Below are 25673 nucleotides of genomic sequence, written 5' to 3' on the forward strand. Positions count from 1 at the left end.
CGGCCCCCAGGCCCTGTCGCCCCGCCCCTGACTCCCTCCCCGACGCCCCGCCCTTCGCCCCCACGCTGTCTGCCCCGGGCTCCCTGCACCGCCCCTGAACCCGCCCCCGGCCCGCTTCTCCACCTTGGCCCCCAGGCCCTGTCGCCCCGCCCCTCGCCCCGCCCCGACGCCCCGCCCTTCGCCCCCACGCTGTCTGCCCCGGGCTCCCTGCACCGCCCCTGAACCCGTCCCCGGCCCGCTTCTCCACCTTGGCCCCCAGGCCCTGTCGCCCCGCCCCTCGCCCCGCCCCGACGCCGTCTGCCCGGGGCTCCCCGCGCCGCCCCTGAACCCGGCCTGGTGCCCCTAGCACTTGGAAGGGGTGGGACCGGGGTGAAAGGTGCCGACGCTAAACCTGGAGGCTGGCCAGACGGTTTGTTGGCCTTCGCAAGACCGGATAAAGAGTTTAAAGGAGGCGAGAGGTGGGTTGGCTTATTCCTGTCAGCACCGACGCCGAGAATGTGGAGGCTTGCCTAGATTAGAAACAGGAGTGTCCTCAGGCAGTGGCTGATGTGAGCTGTGGACGCAGGTCTCTCAGAACGTGAACTTTATCCCCCTCAGGCGTTGACTTTTGCATGCTTCGTGTCCTCTCTTACCGAGAACCGGTGGGATCTGCATGTATTTTTGGGGTTTTTCAAATGCACCCAGGAGGGAAAAGGAGACCCTTTTCAGGATGTAAGTGGCTGGCAGGGGCTGGACAGGGCATATCCTGTGGCTGATGAGAATATCCTCATGGTCACTTGCTAGTTAACTGCTTCCCTGTATTCGTTAAATTCCCAAAGTCTGGAGATGTGTAGGACACGTGGAAGAAATGGTCTTGGGCCTCATGATCTTACACTTAAATGGGGCAATTCTTGGCTTTTGAGTTTTAAAAGCCCAGCACTTGGGGGTTGGAAAGAACACCAAACAGGCATAATAACCTCGAGGGGCACTGAGGAATCAGAACAAGGCCTCCAGCCTGAGGCCAGATTAAGGTCCCCCAGGTTTGGGAGTGAGAATAGGGCAAGTAGGATGTGTAGGAAAAGCCAGAAGAGGGTAACTGTGGGGGGGATTTGGGAGAGGGAGTGGTCCAAAACCTGCTGGATAAGAAGTGGGGATGGCAGGAACCCCGGCGAGGGCCCAGGCAGGCTTCTGCCTTTCCTTGGTAGAACCCCAGGGGAGTCATGAGGCTCTGGGTGGCGTGGAATGTCTAGACAGATGGGCCTGAACACCCATAGCCCAGTGTGATGCTGTGACTGCAAACTGGTCGCTGTCCTCTGAGAGAGGTCTGGACCCCAGGAGGCCCTGAGGTGGGGAACAGAGGAGGACTCAGCAAGTGTAGGATGACAAGTTGAAGACAAGGTGGGAATGAGGGCATCCTGGATAGATGATGCCACCTGTACCCTTTAGATAGGCTAGAATGTGCCCAGGTAAGAAAAACAACCACAGTGAAAACTAGTCTAAGTGGCTCAAACAACAAAACCTCATTTCTCACTCACACTACAGGTCTGCTGCAGATCAGCAGAAAGCTTTGTGCCAAGTCAGTACTGTCCTCACCCAGGGACCTGATGGAGCAGCCTCTCTCTGGAAGGTTGCCAGTCTCTGTGGCAGAGAGAAAAAAAAAAGAATGAGGAGAAGCATGAACAGGCACTTAAAGCTTCCTTCTGGAATTGCCACTTGCTCTTGAGTTTCATTTGCTGGAGCAAGTCATGTGGCCACAGTCATTGCCTTCAGGTGTGTGGGGAAGTACAACCCTCCCTGATGTTTGGAAGAAGGGAGCCAGAATCTTTTCAAGCACTTGCTACCTAAAGACTACCACAATTGCCCAAGCCAGCACAGTCTTGGTGTTATAATCTGACTTATGGTTATTACTCAGGGATACAACTCCAAATTGGCTTAGATTAAATTTCTGCTGTCAGGCAGAATGCGGGTTTAAAATAGAAACTAAGCTTGTAAATGGAATGAAGTTAAATTTCCAGAACACTCGAATTTGTCTCTCTCCTCTTAGTCATGCCAAATGCAGAAGAGGCAGAGCGTGCTACCCAAGGCTGCAGGACCTGCAGAATAAAGAAGTCTGATCAGAATTATCACCATCATGGGCCAAAGTCCACCAGCAGAGGACATTTCTCACCTTCGGACTAGGATTAGTTTCGCCTGCAGGATGGGAGATTTGGTTGGGAGAAGCAGAGACTGCTCCATCCCAACATAGGATTTGGAGTAGAGGCGAGAACTGGAATCTAGGGTTTTGAGCAAAAGAAGGAATTAGAAGGGCGCTCGGAGCCTGAAAGTTGCAGATGAAAGTGGAAGGTTTCAGAGACACCTGCTTCTGAATTTTGTTTAGTAATAATAACAGTCGCTCTTTAAGAAGCCCCTGCTCTGTGCCAGTGCCTGCACTAGGCGCTTTACTTCTGCCGTCTCAGGATAGCTTGTGAAGCTAGTATCACCAGCCCAGTTCAGAGAGGTTTTGCCAGCCCCGCTCCCACTCAGCACAGTGGTTACAAAGTTGGGACTGGGAGCTGGAGGTCACTGAAGGACAGGGCTGCGATGGAGGTTTCTGTGCTCATCTAAATTCCTGCACCTGCTGTCCCATCCGTTTCATGTCTCCTTCCTCCCCACGTTTCTTTCAGAGCCTGTAGCCCTGGTTTGAGGGTGGTCAAACACACAAAGAGGGGAGTGGAGATGGACGGCTATGGCATTATCCAAGCTGGAGTCGCTGTCGCTTGCTGGAACGCTCGTCCATCCTTAAGCAGTGCGAGAGTCTTTTCATTCGGGCTGTTTCTCCAGGCCTCCTCTCCCTCTCATTAATTTTGATAGGGGCTGCGTGTCTTTCTTCTCTCTTGTTCAGTGCCCTTCTAATCTATTTTTCCACACGGGCCCTCTCCCTGACACAATTTGATTTCCAGGTTGCTAGCAGGCTTCTCTCTGGCTTTGATTTATGTGCTCCTTCCCTGGGCCACATGTCTTTGCCGTACAGATGTGTCTTTGCTACCTTTTCACTGTTCCTTTAAAGACCTACAGATGCTTGGCAGAACGTTGCAGAAATAATGCAGAATAAAAGACGGTTCCAGGGAGCCTGGTGTCTCCGGCTTAATGTAGGAAAGAAGGAAGATTTAGAACTCCTCAGGGTGCAGAGAAAGGAAAGTGAAGGGCAGATTTTCAGCTGCTGATGGAGTGGTTTTTGAACTTCTTTTTATTGATTGCAGGCCCTTCTAAGACAGGCATCTAATGACACGGTTCAGAGGTACGACGTGAAAGGGGAGCTGGGTTTCAGTGGACATCCTCTGGCATCCGGCTGATTCTCCACCCTCATTCTCCCCACATCTGTCCCCCCTCATCCCAAAATATGTCATGTGAGGGTCAAGCACCCATAAACCAGAAACAGCTGCAGGTGGTTTTCGATGTCATGGTTTTATTATTTTATATTTTGTTTGTAATCCACCAGTCGTTATCCATGCCTTTTGCAAACCTAAAATTTTTTCACAGGGACCCATGCCTCAAGGTGGGTGAAAAGTAATTTAGAAATTAAATGGGTTGAGGATGGGGATGCGTGGATGAAATGAACTTCCTTTTATCCCCACTTAGCACAAATTCTTGAGTTTGCTCATATAACTTAAAACAAAGGAACTTAGTAACTTCAGGTAGGGGATGTGGAAGAGTGATGTAAACTGATGAAGAAGCATGTGTTTCATGGTCGTGGCTGTAGATAATGTTTTTTGTTTTGTTTTGTTTTGTGGTGAGGAAGATTTGCCCTGAGCTAACATCTTTGCCAATCTTCCTCTTTTTTTTTGTGAGGAAGATTAGCCCTGAGGTAACATCTGTGCTAATCTTCCTCTGTTTTGGATGTGGGTCGCTGCCTCAGCATAGCTGATGAGTGATATAGGTCTGTGCTGTCCAGGATCCGAACCCACAAACCCCGGGCCACTGAAGCGGAGCACAGGGAACTTAACCGCTACACCACTGGGCCAGCCCCTAGACAACATTTTGAATGAGCTTGCCAAGTTGAAGGATCCTAATAGTGGCATTGCTGGAGACTTTCTGGAGAGCAAGGAGTCGCTTGGGAGAGGAATGTTGGACATTTGATCCAGTAATTGGTGCTAGAGAAAGACAGCCATGCGGAGACCACAGAGTCATTCAGCTCATCACCGTTCATGGTCCCTTGGCAAGGAAGGGACAAGAGATCACAGAGCAAGGCAGCCTCCAAAAAACAAGTCACAGAGCCACCGCAGGGCTAGGACCCACTGGTTCCTGTCTTCCACGTCTCCTGCATTTGCACCACACCTCACAATAATTATAATCCCACGACAGAGGAGAAGGTAAATTGCATTTCAATACTTTACGAAGAGAGGGAAAAGCAGTGGACATCCAGGCATGGAAGAGGTTAACCTTCAGGCAAATGGAGCATTCTGCTGTACAAGTGATCTACTGCTGGAATATTCCAGATAACCTCAGCGCAGAGTTAAGGTGGTGGTGGGGAGGGGAGAGGGAGTGTGTGCTTGACTGGAAGAGGAGGGGTGACTTCCTGCTTGGTTGCCGGGAGGAAGGCAAGGGGCGGGTTTAGTTCTTGGTAGTTACTAGAGTCCTAGTTTGAGGACCGTAGCAAGTTGCCTCTGAGCCTGTTTCCTCATCTGTAAAACGGGAGAAATAGTACTTTCATCCACTCAAAAAATATGTGTTGAGCATATCTTGTGCTGATCTAGGCACAAGGTCCTGATCTCGGTATTAGGGAGAGGCAGTGAACAGAACTGTGTCCTCGCTCTCAGAGGGCTGGAATTCTAGTGCAGGGAAGCAGAAAATGAAGAGCTTTGTGGATGGTATGTCAGATGGTGATGAATGCCCTGAGAAGGGTAAAGCAGAGTAAGGGGCGGAGGGAGGGGGTCAGGGAACGTGAGAGAAGAGGATGTTGGAGCAGAGACCAGAAGGAAGTGGGAAGTGAGGGAACAAGTCAGGCAAGTGTCCGGGAAGAGAGCCAGCTGGCCCAGGGGACAATCACAGAGGCGTAGGGCAGGAGGGCTTGCAGGGTGACAGGGACAGAGGGAGGCGGGAGGGAGAGGTGGCGGGGTCTTTCATTTAGGGGGCAGTGAACTCTTGGCTTTTTGACTCTGAGCGAGGTGGGGAACCACAGCAGGTTTTTAGCAGGGGGAGTGAGTGACACAACTTGACTTACATGTTCAAGTGATTTCCCTGGATGCTGTGTTGAGAATAAACTGTAGGTGGCAAAGAGCAGAAACCAGGAGATGAGCCGGGAGGAAATGGCGCTAATCCACTGGAGAGAGGATGGGGTCAGACAGGGACCCGGATTGGGGAGGGGAGGGGACTGGGGCTGGGGGAGGGGTTGGGAGCAAGCAGAAAAGTCTGCATACACGTCTTTATATTTTGAAGGTAGAGTGGACAGGATGTGCTGATAAGTCGGGTGTGGGGGTAAGAGAAGGAGGGAGTCAAGGATGACTCTCAGTATTTTGGCCTGAGCAACTCATTTTTAGCCCAAAGCTGTTATGATTGTTCTACAATGTGGCAAGTGGTATAGAACGCTGTTGATGAGCGTTGACGGGGGGACCACACAGCCTGGGTTCAGATCCGGGCTTCACCACTGACCTGCTGTGTGAACTGGAGCACTTTACTTAACCTCTCTGTCTCCATTTCTTTGCGTGTAAAATGGTGATGGCAACACTACCTACCTCAAGAGTGAGTGAATAAATGTAAAAAGCTTAGAATGGTGGCTGGCATATGGCAGGCTCCCTATAAGTGTTTGCTGTTGTTCTGTTAAATGATATATGTGTAATGTTTGCATATACATGCATGTGTCATATAAGCTTGGGAAATGCAGTAAATGGTTGGCTGCTGTGTTTTTTTTTCAACAAAAATTTATTGAGGTGAAGGCCACGGTTATGAGGACGTAAACTGAAAAGATTCTACTCCAGCACTCCAAAAGCTCACAACTTAGGGGGGATTTGGACCTACAGACAACAATTTGTGTGTAATAATAGTAAGGATAATTATGCAAAGTAAAATGGGAGCATACAGAAAAGGGGCTACACTTAGGGGTTGTTAAGGGTAGAGGAGGGAGCATATGAACTGAACGTTAAGAGACGAGGAAACAAAGCCCCAAAGAGGTGAAAGGACTATGAAGCCAGATGACTTAACGGCGGTAGATGCAGAAGAAAAACACTAGAATTCCAGAATTCCCAAAAACTGGAGGGCCAGCAGCCAGAGCTGACTTCTCTTGGATTCTCGAGGGGAGCTTTGGACCGTAATAGAGTGAAAAACATTAAAAGAGAGTAGCTGTGAGCCAGTACCCGCCGCGGGGCAGCCTTCTCGATCTGTGTTCATCTGATGAGCCCTGTGTGGAGCTGAGTGGCTCTAAAGCTCATTGGCCTTTCTAATTTTATTGAGGTTAATTGACATATAAAATTATATTAGTTTCAGATGTACCACGTATTGATTTGATATTTGAATATATTGCAAAATGATCACCACAAGAAGTCTGGTTGACATCCATCACCACGCAGTTATAAATTTTTTTTCTTGTGATGAGAACTTTTAAGATTTACTCCCTTAGCAACTTTCAAATATGCAATATAGTTTTATTAACTATAGTTATCATGCTTGCTGTGCATTACGTCCCCAAGACTCGTTTATTTTATAGCTGGAAGTTTGTACATTTTGATCCCTTTCACCCATTTCACCCACCCCCTAACCTCCTGCCTCTGGCAACCACCAATCTATTTTCTGTATCTATGAGCTTGTTTTTTGTTTTTGTTTTTCCCTAGATTCCACATGTAAGTGAGATCATATGGCCTTTGTGTCTTTCTCTGTCTGACTTATTTCACTTAGCATGACGCCCTCAAGGTCCATCCATGTTGTTGCAAATGGCAGGATTTCCTTCTTTTTTGTGACTGAATAATATTCCATTGTATATATGTACCACTTCATCTTTATCCATTCATCCATTGATGGACACTTAGGTTGTTCCCATATCTTGGCTATTGTATATAATACTGCAGTGAACATAGGAGCGCATATATTTTTTCAATTTAGCATTTTCATTTCCTTCCAGTAGATATCCAGAAGTGGAATGGCTGGGTCATATGGTATGTCTATTTTTAATTTTTTGAGGAACCTCCATACTGTTTTCCATAGTGGCTGTACCAATTTACATTGCCACCAACAGTGCACAAATGTTCCCTTTTCTCCACACCCTAAGCAACACTTGTTATTTCTTGTCTTTTTGATAACAGCCATTCAAACAGATGTGAGGTGATATCTCATTGTGGTTTTGATTTGCATTTTCCTGATGGTTAGTGATGTTAAGCACCTTTTTGTGGACCTGATGGCCATCTGTGTGTCTTCTTTGGAGAAATATCTATTCTGCTCATTTTTTAATTGGATTGTTTTGTTTTTTTGCTACTGAGTTGTATGAGGTCTTTATATATTTTGGATATGAACCCCTTATCAGATATATGATTTGCAAATATTTTCTCCCATTTGGTAGGTTGCCTTTTTTTTTGATGATTTCCTTTCCTGTGCAGAAGCTTTTTAGTTTGATGTAATCTATTTTTGCTTTTATTGCCTTTGCTTTGGATGTCAAATCCAAAAAATTATTGCCAAGACTGATGTCAAGGAGGTTACTGCCTATGTGTTCTTCTAGGAGTTTTATGGTTTCAGGTCTCACGTTCAAGTCTTCAATCCATTTTGAGTTGCTATTATTTTTGTATAACATAATGTAATACAGTTTCAAAATAGGTGGGAGTTCCTTCAGGTAACTTCCATTTGCATTTCTGTTTCTCTCTTAGTCGAGGTGCCTTGGACTCTGGGTGCCTTTATGTTGTCTTTCTCTCCTTACCTGCCCAACCCCCCCCCCCCCCCACACACACACAGTTATACTCTTACACCTCACAGTCCTTCCATGGCACCCCCAAACCCCCTAGGGGTATCTGCTCTCCCATTCCCCAAGTGAAACTTAGCTGGGCCAGAAGAACCACAGTCTAATTAAATCACTGCTTCTGGCCTCCTTTCTCCCTCCTCCTGGGTATCTCTAATTGAGTGTTGTCCTTGCTCCCCACAGTTGAGAGGTCCCCATCCAAACTCATCCTCTGCCCTCACTTGATCCCACTTTTCCCCTTTAATCCTGCCTAGCCTCGAAGCTTTCACGTCCCCTTCAACGCCTTTCTCACCCCAACTTTCCCCCTAGACTGAGGGTTCCCCACTCTGGGAGTCTGGGTGAGGTTTTTCCAAACCACATACTGGCCATCCCTCCCTCTCATACTTCACTCCCATGCCCCATTAAGGCAGTTGCAATGGCCTCAGAATTTGGCCTCCCTGCCTCTAGCCTTTCCCCTCAAAATCCATACTGGGGCCAGAATAGCCTTCTGGGAACCCTTCTCTTCATCTCCCTTGACAGCTGCTTTGGTGCAGCCTCCACTGTCTCACCTGACAACTGCGGAAGCCGCATAACAGGTGTCCCAGAGCTGCTGGTCCCCCCTTCTGGTGCGTTCTTCACACTGTACCAGAGTGATGTTTACAAATTGTAGATGTGGTCAAGTTCTCCCCAGTGATCCATGGCCCTTCAAATCCAGGCTCAGTGCCATGACTTAGGAGACTAGCATGGAGTAGTGCCTCTCTCCCTCTATGCTACCTTCTGCCACCCTCCTCTCTGGCTCCTACCCTCCAGTCCCATCAGCCTTTTTCCAGTCTCTTGAGCTCAGCAAACTCCTTCCTTCTTCAGGGCCTTTACACGAGCATGGAAGGTTCATTTCCCAAATATTGACCTGGCCATCTCCCATGTATCCTTCAGGACTCAGTTCTAATGTTATTGTCTCGAAGAGGACTTCTCTGACCCCTGCATTTCTTTCTTCCTTTTTTTTTTTTTTTTGAGGAAGGTTAGCCCTGAGCTAACTACTGCCAATCCTCCTCTTTTTGCTGAGGAAGACTAGCCCTGAGCTAACATCCATGCCCATCTTCCTCTACTTTATACGGGGGACGCCTACCACAGCATGGCTTTTGCCAAGTGGTGCCATGTCCACACCCGGGATCCAAACCGGTGAACGCTGGGCTGCTGAGAAGCGGAACGTGCAAACTTAACCACTGCATCACCAGGCCGGCCCCCTGACCCCTCCCATTTCAGTTAAGCCCCAGCCCCTCATTATTCTCTTATAGGATCTTGTTCTTCTTCTTCTTCATCTGCCTCATTGTAATCTTTAACCAGGTGTTTATTTGTATGGGTATTTCTTTATCATCTCTCCTTGACTCTGCTATAAGCTCTGTGACAGCAGGGCTTATGTGTGGCCTGGCGTGGATAGGCAAACTCATATTTGTTGAATGAGACTGTTGAGCAAATCAAAGAATAAACAAGCATCTCTTTTCTGCTCAGAAACCTTCTCTGGCCCCTACTACATCCCCTAGAGAAGTCCAAGTTCATTTGATCTTAACTCACTTCGTGACCCTTCACAAATCCACGCTCCAGTGACATGAAACTCCTTCTCTGCTTTCCATAGGTCCTGCATGTTTCTGCCTTGATGGCTTTCTTTGGCCACTACTTAAAATACTTCACGAGTGAACGAATGAGTGGCTGGCCCTATGTCATGCCCAGTCTTCAAGACCCATGTCAAATGTCACATAAGCCATGAAGCCTTGCAGATGCCCGAGGCTGGAATGAATTTTGCCGCCTTCCAGCCTTCCAGAGCACTTTCTCTGTAGCCACGTAAAGGCATTTATCGCTTTCTACCTCTTCCTTTCTGTGTGTCTGATTTACCCTACTAAACCGCGAGTTTCTTGAGGGCAAGACCCATGTTCTAATCACCCTTTATCTGCCACCGTGGTGCTTCAGCGACAGCAGGTGATCAATGTAAGCGAAGACAAAAATTATTATGGATTATTGATTCAAAGCGTTTATGATTTTTCCAAGAACTTAAACAGCAGTTCCCTTTAGAGACATGCGGGGGAGCCCTAACCAAGCGAAATGACGTGGGCTGCACTATTTGGATTCGTTTCTATGTTATTTTAAAGATGATGGGCCCCTTTGGAAGCCTGTCTCACTGGTTATATTGACCAGCTGTGGATGACAGGAAAGAAATGTAAAGGATGATTTCATGGGCGAAGTAGGAGAGTTAGTAAATCGATCTGAAGACAATATCTGTTCAGAGAGACAAGGCAAGACACAACTCCTGTGTTCTCTGAACCAGGAGCCCTGTGATCGCAGACTGTGGATAGAACATTGGTATCCTGGGCCTCCCTAAGAAGAAGGACTGGGGGTTGTGCTATGCACTGAACTGTGTCCCCTCACAATCGGTCTGTTGGAGCCCTAACTGCCGTGTGATGGTATCTAGAGGTGGGGACTTTGGGAGGTGATTAGGTTGAGATGAGGTCATGGGGGTGGAGCCCCATGGCGGAATTAGTATTCTTATAAGAAGAAGGAGACCAGAAGTTGCTCTGTGTCCTGTGGGGCACAGTGGGAAGGTGACTGTCTGCAAGCCAGGGACAGGGATCAAGAACCGATCATGCCAGTACCCTGGTCTCCAGCTTCCAGCTTCCAGACCACGAAATAATAAATTTCTGTTGTTTAAGCCACAGGGCCTGGGGTGTTTCATTATGGCTGCCCGAGCTGACTAAGTCAGGCTGTGTGCAGGGGACGGCTGCCTTTCAAGCTCTTTTCTCTTTCATAGAGAAACTGATATTCAGATAAGAAAATGCTGAAACCTACGTCAGGAACAGACAGCAGGATTTCAGTCCCCTATCAGATCTTCTGATTTGGTTTTCTTAAAGTATTTGTGGTGTTGTGAAGACCTGTCTTAAGTATAATAAAAAAGTGCCACTATTCTCTTCTTTTTTTTAAGATTTTATTTTTCCTTTTTCTCCCCAAAGCCCCCAGGTACATAGTTGTATATTTTAGTTGTGGGTCCTTCTAGCTTGGCATGTGGGATGCCACCTCAGTGTGGCTTGATGAGAGGTGCCATGTCCACGCCCAGGATCCGAACCGGCAAAACCCTGGGCTGCCGAAGCGGAGCTTGTGAACTTAACCACCTGGCCACAGGGCTGGCCCCCACTATTCTCTTCTTTTATATCAGCATGTTGGTGACACATCTCTTTCATTAGTTTGTTTGGACCAGAATTTTATTCCTGTTTTTGAATGTAATCCATTCCATTCTTAATGTTGGGACATTATGTTGGAAATGGGCAGTGAGAGCTCTGTCACCTGGGCTAAATTGAGGGGTTTTTTTCTATTGGTCTAAATGTGCAAAGCATTGATTATGATTAATCCAGGGATGTCTACACAACAATAGCCACTGTACTGCTCCCTGAGCCCTTTGGCATGCCTGGATATACATGTGTCGAACCATGGCTCACCTAGTCCCTTGTCACTACTCCCTGCTGCTGTAAGGCTTTTCTATTTTTAAATTTACATGTTTATTTATTTGGAAAAACTGAATTTCAGTAAGCTGAATGCATTGGCAGAATTCAAAGGCACCTAATGAACGCAAGACCAAGGTGCAATTTAAAGGGGTTTACGAGCTGAAATGTGAACTCCTTTCCCATCCTCGTCCCTCCCCATCCCCACCCCCCACCCGCCTAACCCAGCGCTTTGTGCTGTTGTGTGCACGTCTCTGTGTGTGGGTGTCGGAGCGTAATTGCATGTGTGTATAAATTAAAGATGGGCTGAGTTTCACAATCTGGGTCAGTGATGTAGCCACAATAACATGTGAGTTTCTCCTCCCTCACCCTCCTACTTGGAAATCACAAGGATCTCGGGGAAGGCTCTGAACTTCCACAATCCAGGGAATTGATGAAGAGGGACCAAACCCATAGTGGCTAATCGTGAGAAGTAGAGCGGTCCCAGTTTATGTCTAAGTTATACATGTTTTCTAAATGTGTATATTTTATAGCATGTGACATAAACTTGGAATAATACGGTGTGACGTTTTGCCACCTGCTTTTTCCCCTAATATATTACCAATGTTCCCGTGACACCGAATATTCTTCTACGAATGACTTTGATGGCATCGTGCTATTTTATCATGTAGTTTTACCATCATTTATTTAACCAATCTCTCTTGACAGACTGTTAAGTTGTTCCTAATCTTTAGTATTATACATAATACCACAAGGAGCAACCTTTTGCATAAATCTCCCTACAGGTCTCTGATATATCTCTAGGGCAAATTCCTAGAAGCAGAGTTGCGAGATCAAAGGATATGAAGATATTTGATGGCCTCTGGTACTTGTTGCCGAGTTGTTTTCCAGAAACACAGTTCCTCTGCTCTCTCAGGTGTTTTAAAGAGAAAGGGTGTGGCTTTGGATCAGACTTAGAAATCACCTGTTGATATGGTTGAGTTTGCTCTTCGAAGATTAAAATGCCCACCGGATGCTTTACATTGTACACATCCATCCATCCAACTTTGTAGAATGGACAGTTTTTCAGGTGTTTTTAAAACTTCCTATGTGTTTGTAAGGGAATGTGGCAGAGACGGAAAGGGCAGGGGTGAACAGGGAAATCAAGTATCACTACAGCTTTACTGCATTGTTTAACCATTCCAGACCATTCACAGATTGATTAGCAAAAACTCCAGAGAAAGACCCAAGTAACTTTGAGGTTAGATTATCATTGACTTAAGAAACAGTGTTTTACAAAATGCCTATTTCAGTAATTAGATGATCTCAGTAACTTATGCCCCTTTGTAACACAGGAGATGTGGTCTTTTTGCCCAAGGGACCAAAACAGAACATAGCATTGTCTCCTCTCTCCCCAACTCACGGGAAAGGGGTCTCTTTCTTTTCTTTTTTTTTTTTTTTTTGCACTGTCTTTTGTATATGAAGGAATGGCCTGTGACCTCCCTCAGGCAGATGTCCCCCTTGACTTTTTTTAGGTAAAAGTGTTGCTCATTTCCTTCTTTTGCATTCTGTCTGTCTTCCCCCTGCCTCCCTGCCATCACCACGTCCATCACACCGTTATCATTGGCTTCCACCATTCTCGGCATAGTGTAAAGGGATGTGAACCGGGCCTGGAATCCAGACATCCAGGTTCCAGTAATCTCGCCTCTCCAGATGTGTCTACTCATCTATCAAATGAGACTGTTAAGCTAATTGAGATTGTTAAAGAAAAAATCAGAGCTGGACAGTAGTTAAAGCAGTAAAAACAAATTTTACTCAGTGCTATTGCAATAGGGGAAAGAGACCTCCATATAGAACCGAGTTCATTTCTGAAGACAGCTTGGGCAAGTGGGAATTTATAGCCAAGGAGCAGGGTGGGTGTCTGTGGATGGGAAATGACTAAGAAGAAACATCAGGGGTGAACTGGCCTAACAGGATTCTTGCTGAGGGCAACCAGGGTGATCAGACATGGCCTGGGGATGGTGGAGGGCCAGGAACCCGATCAGATATTGAGGGTGATCAGGTATGGAGGATGGGGGAATTCTAGCTAAACCAATTTAGCAGGTTTCTTGCTAAAATTAGACAATGCATAGACAAACATGGAGTCCAAAAGTCAAGACCTGGTGGAAAAAGAGTTCAGGGAGCCTGAGTAGAGTTTGGTCAAGGATAGAATCTTTGTCAGGATGTCTTCAGACTGTGTCATGAGAAGCCCTAGGGGTTCTGAGGAGGGGCCTTAGGACTGTGGATTGCAGGAGGGTGGTGCTGAGAGGCCCCGTCGACAGCCCCAGTCTCCCGGTCAGCCTAACAGCTCCACTCTTGTCTGCAGAGATAGATTGGGTTCTATCCAAATTTGTTTGTTTATTGAAATCAGTAGAACCCTTTCTTCAAACTTTGAAGACCATTAAACCAGCAGATCTTGGAAGACCCTTCCAGATAACACCATTTTAGGATTTTGAGTCAGCCTAAAGAAAGCTAACGGTTTAATTTATTCTTAATGGACATCCCAGGGAACTTTGCACGAGAGGGAGAGGGGTTTTTATGAATTACAGAAACCTGCCATGCTTGGGCTACCCCTTCCTTTTGTCAGAAGTGTGTCTTCAAGGACAAACCATCCCTTTAAGCACGCTTACACTGCCAATCCTGAAACTCAGGATTCCAGTGCGTCTCTCCCCGGTCCAGAGCTAAGTATTCATCGCCACTCCTGACTTTGCATTTTGGGGCATTCATCCTCTGTGGGAGGCCCTGATTATTCATCCATTTCCACAGCACATGCTGGAGTGTGCTTAGTGCCTGTTCTGCAGAGGAAACTGGGACACAGAAAGGATGCGCGGCTGACCTCAGACAACAAGCATTGTCTGTCAACGGGAGTGAGTCAGGACTGGAGCTGCCTAAAACACTTCCCCTCTTGCTAAATGTAACTCTGTCATGGAAAGCCTTATTTCTCTTTTCTGATCTCTCAAATAGCACCCGAGTGCTTTTCGCTTTTTATTCTCTTCTTCTGGGAAACCAGCCATGTTGGTTTGGCAGCAGTGCCCATGGAGGCAGCCTCTGGGCTTGGAAGGGCGGGGCCTCAGAGTCAAAAGACACAGCTCTCAGCCTCTGGGAGAGGGATGACACCTTTCCTGTGTGGCCCATTAAAGGAGGAGACAGTCAGTGAGGTTGCCCTTGTTGCCCCACCTCTACCTTATGGAAGTGACTGCCTTTCGTTGCCTTGGGGACATTCATGTGCTGCCGCAAGGGGACATCACAGAATAACCCAGAGACAACCAGGCAGTTGATTGAGTCTCAAATAACATTTAAACTCGTCATCATCGTTCATGACTTAAAAGCCCAGGCCCATTTCAGTTTCAAGAGCAGAGTTTTTTTGTTCGTTGTTTTTATAGGGAAAGATTCGCCCTGAGCTAATATCTGTTGCCAATCTTCCTTCTTTTTTTTTTTCCCTCCCCAAAGCCCCAGTGCGTGGTTGTACATCCTAGTTGTAAGTCCTTCTAGTTCTTCTATGTGAGCTGCCACCACAACATGACAACTGACAGACGGGTGGTGTGGTTCCATGACTGGGAAGCGAACCTGGGATGCTGAAGTAGTGAAAATGTCAAACTTTAACCACTAGGCCATCAGGGCTGGCTCCAGAATTTTTTGAAAGGGAAAAGATTTTGGAGTTCCAGAAGTCTAACCTTAAGCGCTAAGAGGCTGAGCCCAAAGAACTCAGCAAGCAAAGTTTCTACTGTAAGGCAGAGCTTCCCAAAAGTTTCCATTTTGTGGCTTACATAGAAAATATGGTGACACTGTATTTGTAGAGTATACTGGGCACTGCCACTGGCTGCCCACCCGGGGTGACTGTCCAGCTCGGGCCCCACCTGGTCACTTAAGGGTGGAATGAGTCAACATTTTATCCCACCTATTCTGGTTGCTGCCCAACATCAGGGAGCTCTGCCAAATAAACAGGAGTTGGGAAGAATCACAATGATGCCGGAGTTACATTTCCCATAAAAGAAAGACGTAAAAATGATGTCTAGACAGCAGAGAATAGAGCGAGACGCTGATGTGGATGCCCGGGACAGGGCTTTCCCTGGGGGAGTCTTAAGGGGACTGGAAGTAAATTCTTAAAAATTCAAGATGGAACCACAACAAGATTCCACCTACACTCATTAGGATGGCTACTAAAAACCAGAAAATAACGAGTGTTGGTGAGGATGTGGAGAGATTGGAACCTTGTGCACTGTGGGTGGGAATGTAAAATTGTGCAGTCCTGGAAAACAGTATGGAAATTCCTCAAATAATTAAACGTAGAACTACCATACGATCCGGCAATTGCACTTCTGGGTATTTATCCCAAAGAATTACAAGCAAGGACCAAAAGAGATATTTGTACACGCATGTTCACAGGAGCATTATTCACAATAGCCAGAATTATTGGAAGCAACCCAAGTGTCCATCGACAGATAAATGGATAAACTAAATGTGCCATATACATACCATAGAATATTATTCAACCTTAAAAAAGGAAGGAAATTCTGACACATGCTACGTAATGGATGGACCTTGAGGACATTATGCTAAGTGAAATAAGCCAGTCACAAAAAGACAAGTACTCTGTGATTCCACCTATGTGAGGTACCGAGAGTAGTCAAATTCGTAGAGACAGAAAGTAGAAAGGTGGTTGTCAGGGCCTGGGGGGAGCGGAATGTGGAGTTAGTGTTGAAACGAAGACAGAGTTTCAGTTTGGGAAGATGAAAAAGTTCTGGAGATGGAATTCCAGATAGTGATGGTTGCACAACAATGTGAATGTACTTAATGACACTGAATTGCACACTTAAAAATGCCTAAGATGGTAAATTATGTGTTCCATGTATTTCTCCATGATTTTTTAAAAATTTGACACATAGGATAAAAAAAATCAAGATGGATTCAGGAGGATCTCAGAAAAAAAGAACTTACATCTCGATTTTCTGGAAAAGCCCAAGGAAGCCACAGCCTTGGAGAGAAGTCATCTCTGCTAGAGCAAGTGACATCTCTGCAGAGGCTGGTAGGACAGAAGGTGACCTCTTCTCTCAGCCCTACTTCTGCTGGGTGAGGGACCTCCCCTCTGGAGAGAAGCAGGGACAGAAAACCCTGATCGGACTGACTCAGAATGACTGGGAAGTCATTAAATTGACTTGGGTTGCCTGGAAGTGCCTAGATTAGTTTCTGCTATCAAGACAGAAATGATGTTCTAGAAAAATATAGAAAGCACACTCCTGCACATGTGAGGTCATGACTGTAAAACTCATACTCCAGAAAAAAACAGAAGAACATACTCCAGAGGAGAGTAGAATCTCGGCGGGACTTGCCCCAGAGCGCTGAGCCATCTGTCTATGACCGTAATGGTGTCTGTCACTTCCTTTCCTTCATGTCCTACCCAGACGAACTTCCTCAGCAGAAGTGAGTGGTAAAAAGGGGCCCAATGCAAATTATAATCTGCGTCACCCACAAGTACGGATCCCGTTCCCATTTTACTATGACATGTTGTAGATGCAGTTGTGATTGATCCTGATAAAAAATTTTAGATTTTGTGGACTTTAGAGCAGAGCAAGTTTGTGTCTGTGTGTGTGTTTGACTGTACTGCTCTCCCCCTCTTATATTCCTTCTGAAATGGATTATCATTTTCCTTATCGCAACCAGTATGTCCCCGAGCATCACCCGTGGGTGAGGTCTCACATACATTCATCCCTACCCTGCAATAAGGCTGTGTTTGTGTTTTTATCTTGCTTTATTAGAAGAACTTCTTTCCTAGGGTCTCCTTCTGAACATTTCCAGGGCTTTCCAAGGATGCCGACCCGTCCTGTAAATCCGTGCGGGCTGTTGCTCACCCTGCCCTTGGACCTTGTGCAGAACTCTTAGTTATGTCTGGGCCACTGCCACCCATGGCTCCCTGTTCTTCCTGTGGGAGAGTCTCTCACAGTTTCTGGAACAGGGAATTCCCTAGGGCTTCCACCCAAGGTGGGCAGAGACTCTTCCTTTGCCCTTCCCTGAAAGTGACAACTTGAGACCTCATTTTTGAGATGTAACAGCAGAGAATAACTTTAGGACGGTGACTGGTACAGGGTAGGGGCTGAACAGCTATCTGCTGAGTAAATGAACTGCACTCCCAGCCCACAGGCCTAGACCCGGCCACTCCTTGCCTGTGAGGGTTCTGTGAGGCAGGAACCAACTTCCCCTTGAACCAATCCCAACCTTTACCTCACAGGATCCAAAGAGAGGAAGCTACTTCTCCAAGCCACCCTCCTCCTTATTTCCTCACTCCAGGATGGACCTTTTCTGGGATGACGGACCATAGGAATGCCCCCCACCCCTTACTCATGGGGGAGTGGTCTTGCCCAGCGGCCTCCAACAGGATTTGATGGTCTAAACCCAGTCCTTTCCAAGTCCTTCCATCTTGGACAACATTACGGCAGCTGTTGAGCAGGTGGCCCGTGTGGTGGCTTTCACAGCTTCTCCTCGAGTGGGAGGTGAGGATCTTTCCCCACATCCTTGCCCCAGTGAGAATAAACAACTCGCAAAACAAAACAACAGAAACCACCCACATTCAAACCAAAAGAATAAGCCAGGTTCCCGCAAAGTGTCCTCTAAACGCAGGCAGAGTGGAGCAGCATTTCTCTCAAGGAAGTGCCAGGTCTGCAGCGGCTTAGAGGCCGCCCCTGGAGTGGACGCACATTTTTCAAAAATCGCTTCACTGAGGTATGATTGACACACAAAAAGCTGCACGTATTGAATGTGTACAACTTGATGAGTTTGGAGATGAGCGTACCCCAGTGAAACCATCACCACAATCAATGCCATAAACACAGACATCACCTCCAAAAGTTCCCTCCCACCCTCTTGTGTGTGTGTGTGTGTGTGTGGTAATATCACTTAACATGAGATCTACCCTCATAGCAGATTTTTCAGTATCAGTACAGTATCGTCAGCTAAATGCACTATGCTGCATAGTGGGTCTCCACGTTGTCCATCCCGCAGAACTGAAACTTCATACCTTGACCAGCGTCTCTCCCCTTCCCCTCCCCCAGCCCCTGCAATCGCCATTCCCCTCTCTGCTGCTGAGGCTGACTCTTTAGATTCCTCATATCAGCGGCATCATGTAGTGTTTCTCCTTTGGTGTCTGGATTATTTCACTTAGCATATTATCCAGCCTTAAAAGAAGGAAATCTTGCCATTTGCGATGACATGCATGACCCTGGACACACATTTTATTCCACCAGACTAAAAAATCAGCTTCTCAGTGAAGAACATCCCGTTCAGGTTATTTCACAGCATTCCTGAGAACAAGGAGATACTATTAGCTTTCCACTGCTAACGCGGGCGGGTGCCAACAGGTGGCCTTCCCTAAACAGGGAAACTGCCAGGTGGGTGAATGCCAGTGTCTGGCACAGGCTTTTTGAAGACAGTTCTGCCCTCCCCCGCTGGCTCCTCTCCCTCCCTCTTTCTGACTCCCCAGTGGGCTCTTTCCTTCTGTCTGTGTGGGGTGGGGCCCAGGCATGTGATGAGAGAAGCCACTCCCCAGCCTTGATCTTGTTGTTTGCTCTTGGCTGGCTGCCTCCTCCCCAAACCCCTGCTGGGCCCCAGGTTGGCTCAGCTCAGCTGCCCTGGCTTGGTTTTGGCCTTGACCCTCCACCCCTCTATTTGGCTCCTCCTGGCCTTCTCTCCCCTCTGATGGGACCTACAGACTGTTTCCCTTTGCAACTCATGTCCCGGCTTCGCTTCAGCGGGGTCCTTTTTTGGCTCAGGTGTCAGAAATTTCCTCTCTTAAGCTGGGCAACATCCATTAGCATTCCTCTTCTCTCCAGTCACCATTGATTGGTCCCAACCACCCCCTTTCTAAACCAGTTAGAGAAAAAAACAATTATTCTTATTGTATTTTCCCTTTGCTGTCCGTCTTTCCTGCCGCCTTGCTTTCTCTCTCTCTGAGATTGGACACGCTGTGTCAGGCAGAGGCCTTGGTTCATCTTTTGTGTCAAAACAGAGAGGGCATTTCCGCTGTGAGGTGGTTGGGTCAAGGTCCTGAACAGTCTTTTCCTTTTGGCTCCTGCTGGTCTCTGGCACTTGGTCAGCCCTGCGCTGGCAGGGGTGGGAGTGGGGCCCAATGGGGAGACCTGAGACAAAGGCAGGCCCTCACACTGCTGGCTGGGCAGGGCCTGGAGCACAGACATTCCCGCCTTGTTCCGCAGCGCCAGCTGGGCCTTCATCCATTGACTTCCCGCCATGCCAGCTCCGTTTATGAAAGGCCAGTTCTTTATTTGGGGCCAAATGTAGCTTCCACTCCACCCATCCTCGGAGATGCCTCTTGGTCTAGGGCCTGTCTGTGGGGCAAAATAATCAGCCTTGTGGTTTGGGGCGAGTTTTCAGGCACATTTGCATGGGGGACGAAGGCTGGAGCTCAGATTTCTGCTGGGGTTTTGCCCTTGAGCTGACATTCCTCTCCGGGCCTGGAGCTCCCTGTTGGGCTGAGACCGGCCTTCCAGCCCCTGTGGGACACCTGTGAAGGCTTTGCAGCCTCCCCAGGCCATATGTCACGATGTCACAGGAAAACATCTGTACATACAATTCAGATCCTGGGATGCAAGCCACCACGTGGCAGCACTTTTGCCTCTTTAGGTCCTAAAACTCCTCCCTCCTAAGCTGCCCCCTTGAAATGCAGCAAGAATCTTTTCCAGCCAGGATCTTTAAGTTTTTCAGAGGTGTCCATAGATTCTGTCTCCACTGCATCCGATAGTAGATGTGTAATGTGTTCTGTAGCTCTTACGAAAGGTCCGGATGGGGGTAAAGGAGGTCCAGAAGGTTAAGGGACAGGTGTGGGGTGACCATGCCCGAGTCTTTGCTAACCCCCTGAATACCGTCCTCTTAGTCTAGCTGTCATGGGCTTCCCTGTCCTCAGGCATGGTTGGAGTCTGGCGGATTCTTCGCAGCGTGGGTGTGGATGTTGGTGCGCATGAATGCATGGGGAGTTTTACCTGGATCGTGATGCCTACCCAGGCTTTCCCTTCGCTCGTGTTTGTACAATCAGAGGGGTAGGAGTTCAAACAAACTCACTCCTGGCTTAGGCTTCATGCAAATTCCACATCTGCTCCTGGTGACTTCATACAAGTGCGATGCATAATCCAGCTCTCTGTACCTCGAGTTCTGGAAACGCAGACACCTTCACAAGAGCAGACTTCCCAGAGGGTGCTACCGATGGAACTCCAGAGCAGCTGGGGGCCTGTGGATGCCCGAAATAACAGATGTTTCTCAAAGGAAACAAATAGAGCAAGGATGCTGTGATTTTTAAACGATCTTTCCATCAGGAAAGATAGCATAAGTTCATGTTTATAGTGATTTGATGCCAGAGATGCTTCCACGCAAACTGAGAAAAATACCCAGGCATGACTGTATCCCCCACATCCTTGGAGCAATGCCAAAGTGGGCGAGAAAGTGATGGGCTGCGAAGCAGGGCCCAGAGCTACTAAATAGAGTCAACGCTTCCCTTCGAGGAGGGAAACCCTAGTGTGCTAGTTATTCATCTTGAGCTCTGCTGAGTGCTGGCTGCAGAGAAGCCAGTAGACCCTGGATTCTAGTTGTTATGTTCTGAGATCGCTAAGATGTTCTGGAGGGTGTCTCCTGCCATGGTCCAAAATGCAGCCGGGTGATCCTGAATTTGCACGAGGTTGCATGAGCAGCACCCCTCTCCCTGGCACCTGCCTTTCTTTCTTGGGGTCTCAGGATCCTTCCTACTTACTACCGCTGTTCCCTGCAGAAAGTGTGATGGAGAAAGGGTGCGACTGCAGAATTCAAAGGGGCCTCTGTTAGGAGTTGGCCGTGCTTCCAACACTTTATTACACAGGGAACAACGTTTCTTCCAGATGGCACAGATTTGGGTGACCAAGGAGTCCTATTTCTGAAAGTCCTGTATCTGTTCCCCAGGGCAAGGGTCTACTGCTTCTTTTCCTCTCTCAAGTGGCCTTTTCGCTCCCACTTTGAATAATAAGAATGATATAAAGATTATTCACTCAATCAATGTATATTTATTGAGCACCTACTATGGAGGAGGCCCTGCTCTAGGACTGGGGATATGTGCGTCATGAAACCATACATGTGTACAGTGCTTTACAGTTTACCAAGGGCTTTCAGTTCAATTACCTAATCTTTTTCTTTCTTTATGCATTTTTCTTTTATTTCAGTAAAAGACACAACATAAAATTGACCATCTTAACCATTTTTAAGTGTGCAGTTCAGTAGTGTCAAGTATAATGACATTGTTGTGAAACAGATCTCCAAAACTTTTCATCTTGCAAAACTGAAACTCTGTACCCATTAAACACTAACTCCCATTTGCGCCCTCCCCCAGCCCCTGACAACCACCGTCCCACTTTCTGTTTCTATGAATTTGACTCCTCTAGATATCTCGTATAAGTGGGATCATGCAGTATTGGTCCTTTTGTGACTGGCTTATTTCCCTTGTGTAATGTCCTCAAGGTTCATCCATGTCGTAGCATGTGACCCTAATCTTTCAAGTTGGGGTTCCACATTTCACAGGTGAGAAAATCGAGGTTCAGAAGAATCAGGGCCACATGGCTAGTATAGTGGGTTGAATTTTGTCCCCCAAAAAGATATGTCCAAGCCCTAACTTCTGGTACCTATAATGTGACCTCTTTGTAAATAGGGTCTTTGCAGATGCCATCAAGTTAAGGATCTTGAGATGAGATCATTCTGTATTGGGGGGGGGGGGGTGCCTAAATCTAATGACTGACGTCCCCATAAGAGAAAGGAGAGGGGGATTTGAGATACACCAAAACGCAGGGAGGAAGGCCATGTTGCCTCAAGCCAAGCAACACCACGAGCCACGAGAAGCCGGTAAGAGGCAAGGAAGGAATGCCTGCCAGAGCCTTTGGAGGGAGCATGGCCCTGGGACACCTTGGTTTCAGACGTCTGTCCTCCAGAAGCGTGAGAAGTAAATTTCTGTGGTTTTAAGCCACGAAGTTTGTGGGGATTTGTTATGTCAACCTTAGCAAAGGAATGGAGCTAGGAAGTGGAAAGAGCTGACTAAAATCCAGATGCTGCGACTCCTGCTCTGGAGTTCTTTCCTCGAGAATGGATCAGGATAGAACAGCGAGGATAGGAGTGTTCCTGTGTGATCACGTTTGCACAGGAGAGAAAGGACTACCTTGTGCGAATGTCCCCCTCAGCTGCCCATGTCCCTTCCGTACGCAGCCAGCCTCCTCTCCTCCCCATACTTCCTAAACTTGCAGAGGTCCCAGAATGTAAGCCGTCGGAAGATGGACTAAAATGACCATGTGCTGCATGGCTTCTGTTTGCCCCTCCAGATGGTCCTCCATGTTCTCCACACTCCTCTCTGCGGCAGAAGGCTGACCTGGATGAAGGGATCCATGGACTCTCTCGCCCACTGGCTTCCAGGTAGGGGCAAGGAGGGTGAGGTCAGGGGACTTTCTCCTCTAGCTGGCTCCCCTCCTGCAAGGTCACCTCGGTGAGGCTGGGTCCCTCAGCCACAGGTCACTGCCCCTCCGAGTCTCTCCTCTTGAGGTCCAGCCTACAGTCCCTCCCTCCTCCATTCTGGTCCCCAAGTGGTGGTCACCACTGCACCTCTTCTCCCAGCCCCTCGCCTACACTTTTGCAGCTAATCCTTTGGTGAACAAACGCTCCTCTAATCTCTCTTCTGGGCCATGTGACAGCCATTTCCACTCGGAGCCCTGAATGACACAAACCACTGGAATGGGATCTTCATGAGAGCACCTATTTTTACCCATAGCTGTATCCCAGGTGCCTAGAATAGTTCCTGGTAAATGTTTCAGCAAGAACTATTTGTTGAATGAACTGAACACGGAATGCTCAGGAATGCCTACCTGCCTTATCAATTCCTAGCATTTATTTTCCTCTTTATAGGGAGAACATTTTTGGACAACTCCAGATTTAAAATATGACTGAAATATTACTAGTAATAAACCTTAAGGTCATTGCTCTGGGCTCCCCCACCATCCTGCCTTTGGGTAGGACCTACAGGAAACCTGATGGGCCATAATCGTTTGGCCGGAGAATGTTGAGGTTCTCCCCAAGATTAAAACAATCTGAACCTGAACTTGCTGCCTCTTTTGCTTTCACACTTTTCTTCTTTCCCCTGCAAACTCGTAGATGGAGTGGTTGACATCTGCCACGTTCGTCTCCTCTCTGTCCTTCCCCCTTAGTGCCTCCCAATGTCCCTCCCACGCTTGGCAGCAGGCTGCTCTTTCCAAATGTCACTGACAACATCTTTGTTTAAGGAGCCAAAGGTCTTTCTGCATGCCCACCTCTCTGAGCTTTGTGTTGCCTTTGGCCAGCTCACCACTCCTCCTTGGACAGCTCTCGTTTTAGGAGCTTCCTCCTACCACAGTCGTGGTCCTTTTGGTTTCCTTCTTTATTGTCGTCGGCTCTTTCTCCAGCTGCTCCTGTTGCATATGACGTCGTTGCCTCCTGGATCGAGATGTAAGCCCCATGAGGGCCAGGCCCAGCTGCTGTTGCCCTGCACGCCCACGGCCCTCAGCCAGCTCTGACCTCATAAGAGATGCCCAGGATGTTCGTTTGTTCTGGTTCTGCTCCCTCCACTCGGTCTCTGTCCTTGTTCCTGTTGGTTTCACGTTGCTGCAGGCTGGCCTGAACCCTGAGCCCTGCTCCCTCTGCATTGTTCCAGATCCTGTGCATAAGTGAATCTTCCCAAGCAAGAGGGTCTGGTACCCTTGATATTGTCCTTTAGTGGGTACTTGGTTTCCTCAAGCAATAGTCATCAGTTGATGTATTCGTCAGGGATCTCCAGAGAAACAGAACCAATAGGGTGGATCTGTCTATCTATCTATCTATCTATCTATCTATCATCTAAAGAGATTTATTATGAGGAATTGACTCATGCAAGTATGCAGGCTGAGGTGTACCACTATCTTCTGTCTGCAAGCTGAAGGCCCAGGAAAGCTGGCGGTGGAGCTCCTGTCCTAATCGGAAGGCTTGGAGAACCAGGAGGGCCGATGGCCGAGGGCAGAAGGCCCATATCCCAGTCCAGACAGTCATGCAGACCGTGAATTTGCCCTTCTTCCACCCTTTTGTTCTCTTCAGGCCCTCACCAGATTGGATGAGGCCCACCCACATAGAGGGGCACCTTCTTCACTCAGTCCACTGATTCAAATGCTAATCTCTTCCAGCCGCATCCTCACAGACACACCCAGAAATCATGGTTAACCAGCTATCTGGACATCCCTTGGCCCAGTCACATGGACGCATAAGATTAACTATCCCACTTGGAATAGCTGCCTTTCTCCTCCACCTTGACTGAAAGGCAGGCCCTGCTCTGGCCTAGAACTCGCAGCTGCTGCTAATTTTACTTACTTCTGAAAAAATTCCAGCTTCTTTGGAAGAGCTGTCGATGAAGAGGCATTTCCGATCCCCTCCTTCATTACTGTGGGAACCAAATGATGGCCCTTCTGATTTTGAAGAATCCGAGATTCTCAAGATCTATAGGAGCCGAGAGTGAAGATTTGGGGATGATGACCGTGCGCTTTATTTTCTCTGACGGTGATGAGGACTGTGTTTCATACTCGTTTCCGTCTCTAATAAAGCAGCCGTGTGCAGTTCTCTCTGCGACGGCGTGCAGGGAGCGTCAGAACTTTTTTATTCAGGGCAGTCTGTGTACAGCACAGCATGGTGTTTCCCAAAGTGTGTCCCTGTGACATGGATAGGGCCGGTTCTCAGATTGCCATTGGTTCTCAAGAAAAGCGTTCCAGGGTCCAGTAGGTCTGGGAAATGCTAAATGAAAGTGAAGTTAGGCAGGCTGCTTTATTGCAGAACTCAGAGTCCTTCCCATGCTGATCCAGCCATCAAATCAGCACAGATCCGTAGACTGCCCACCATGTGGATAGCATGGTGTGAGGTGCTGGGAACACGGGGATGAGAAAGATGTGGCTCCTGTCCCTGTGAAATTCATATGCCAGCAGCTGACAGACATGAAATAACTAAGTCTCCAATAAGAATGCAATTATAGGGTTCGGTCTGGTGGTGCAGTGGTTAAGTTTGTGCGCTCCACTTCGGCAGCCTGGGTTTCATGGGTTTGGATCCTGGGTGTGGACCTGCACCACTCGTCAGCCATGCTGTGGCAGTGTCCCACGTAAAATAGAGGAAGGTTAGCACAAAAGTTAGCTCAGGGCCAATCTTCCTCACCAAAAAAAAAAAGAAAGCAATGATAATGTAAGTGTTACGGAGGAGAAAATCAAGAGGTTGAGAGAGTGTTGATCATTAGATCCTAATCGAGT

At 47.7% G+C, this 25673-nt stretch overlaps 1 protein-coding gene across 3 annotated transcripts in view; it reads left to right on the plus strand.

Moving 5' to 3' along the window:
- Positions 1–274: 274 nt before the first annotated feature.
- The window catches only part of USP6NL (USP6 N-terminal like), a 256383-nt gene continuing 230984 nt past the window's right edge, over positions 275–25673 (plus strand). Inside the window, exons 1-2 of one of the 3 annotated variants that reach the window (XM_070601422.1) lie at positions 275–458; positions 22710–22800. The gene's annotated coding sequence lies outside the window, so the exon portion shown is untranslated. The remainder of the gene's footprint in view (positions 459–22709; positions 22801–25673) is intronic. The other 2 variants (XM_070601417.1, XM_070601419.1) reach the window with 2 other exon arrangements.

The sequence above is a fragment of the Equus przewalskii genome, chromosome 30 (assembly GCF_037783145.1).
Source record: "Equus przewalskii isolate Varuska chromosome 30, EquPr2, whole genome shotgun sequence".
Lineage (NCBI taxonomy): Eukaryota > Metazoa > Chordata > Mammalia > Perissodactyla > Equidae > Equus > Equus przewalskii.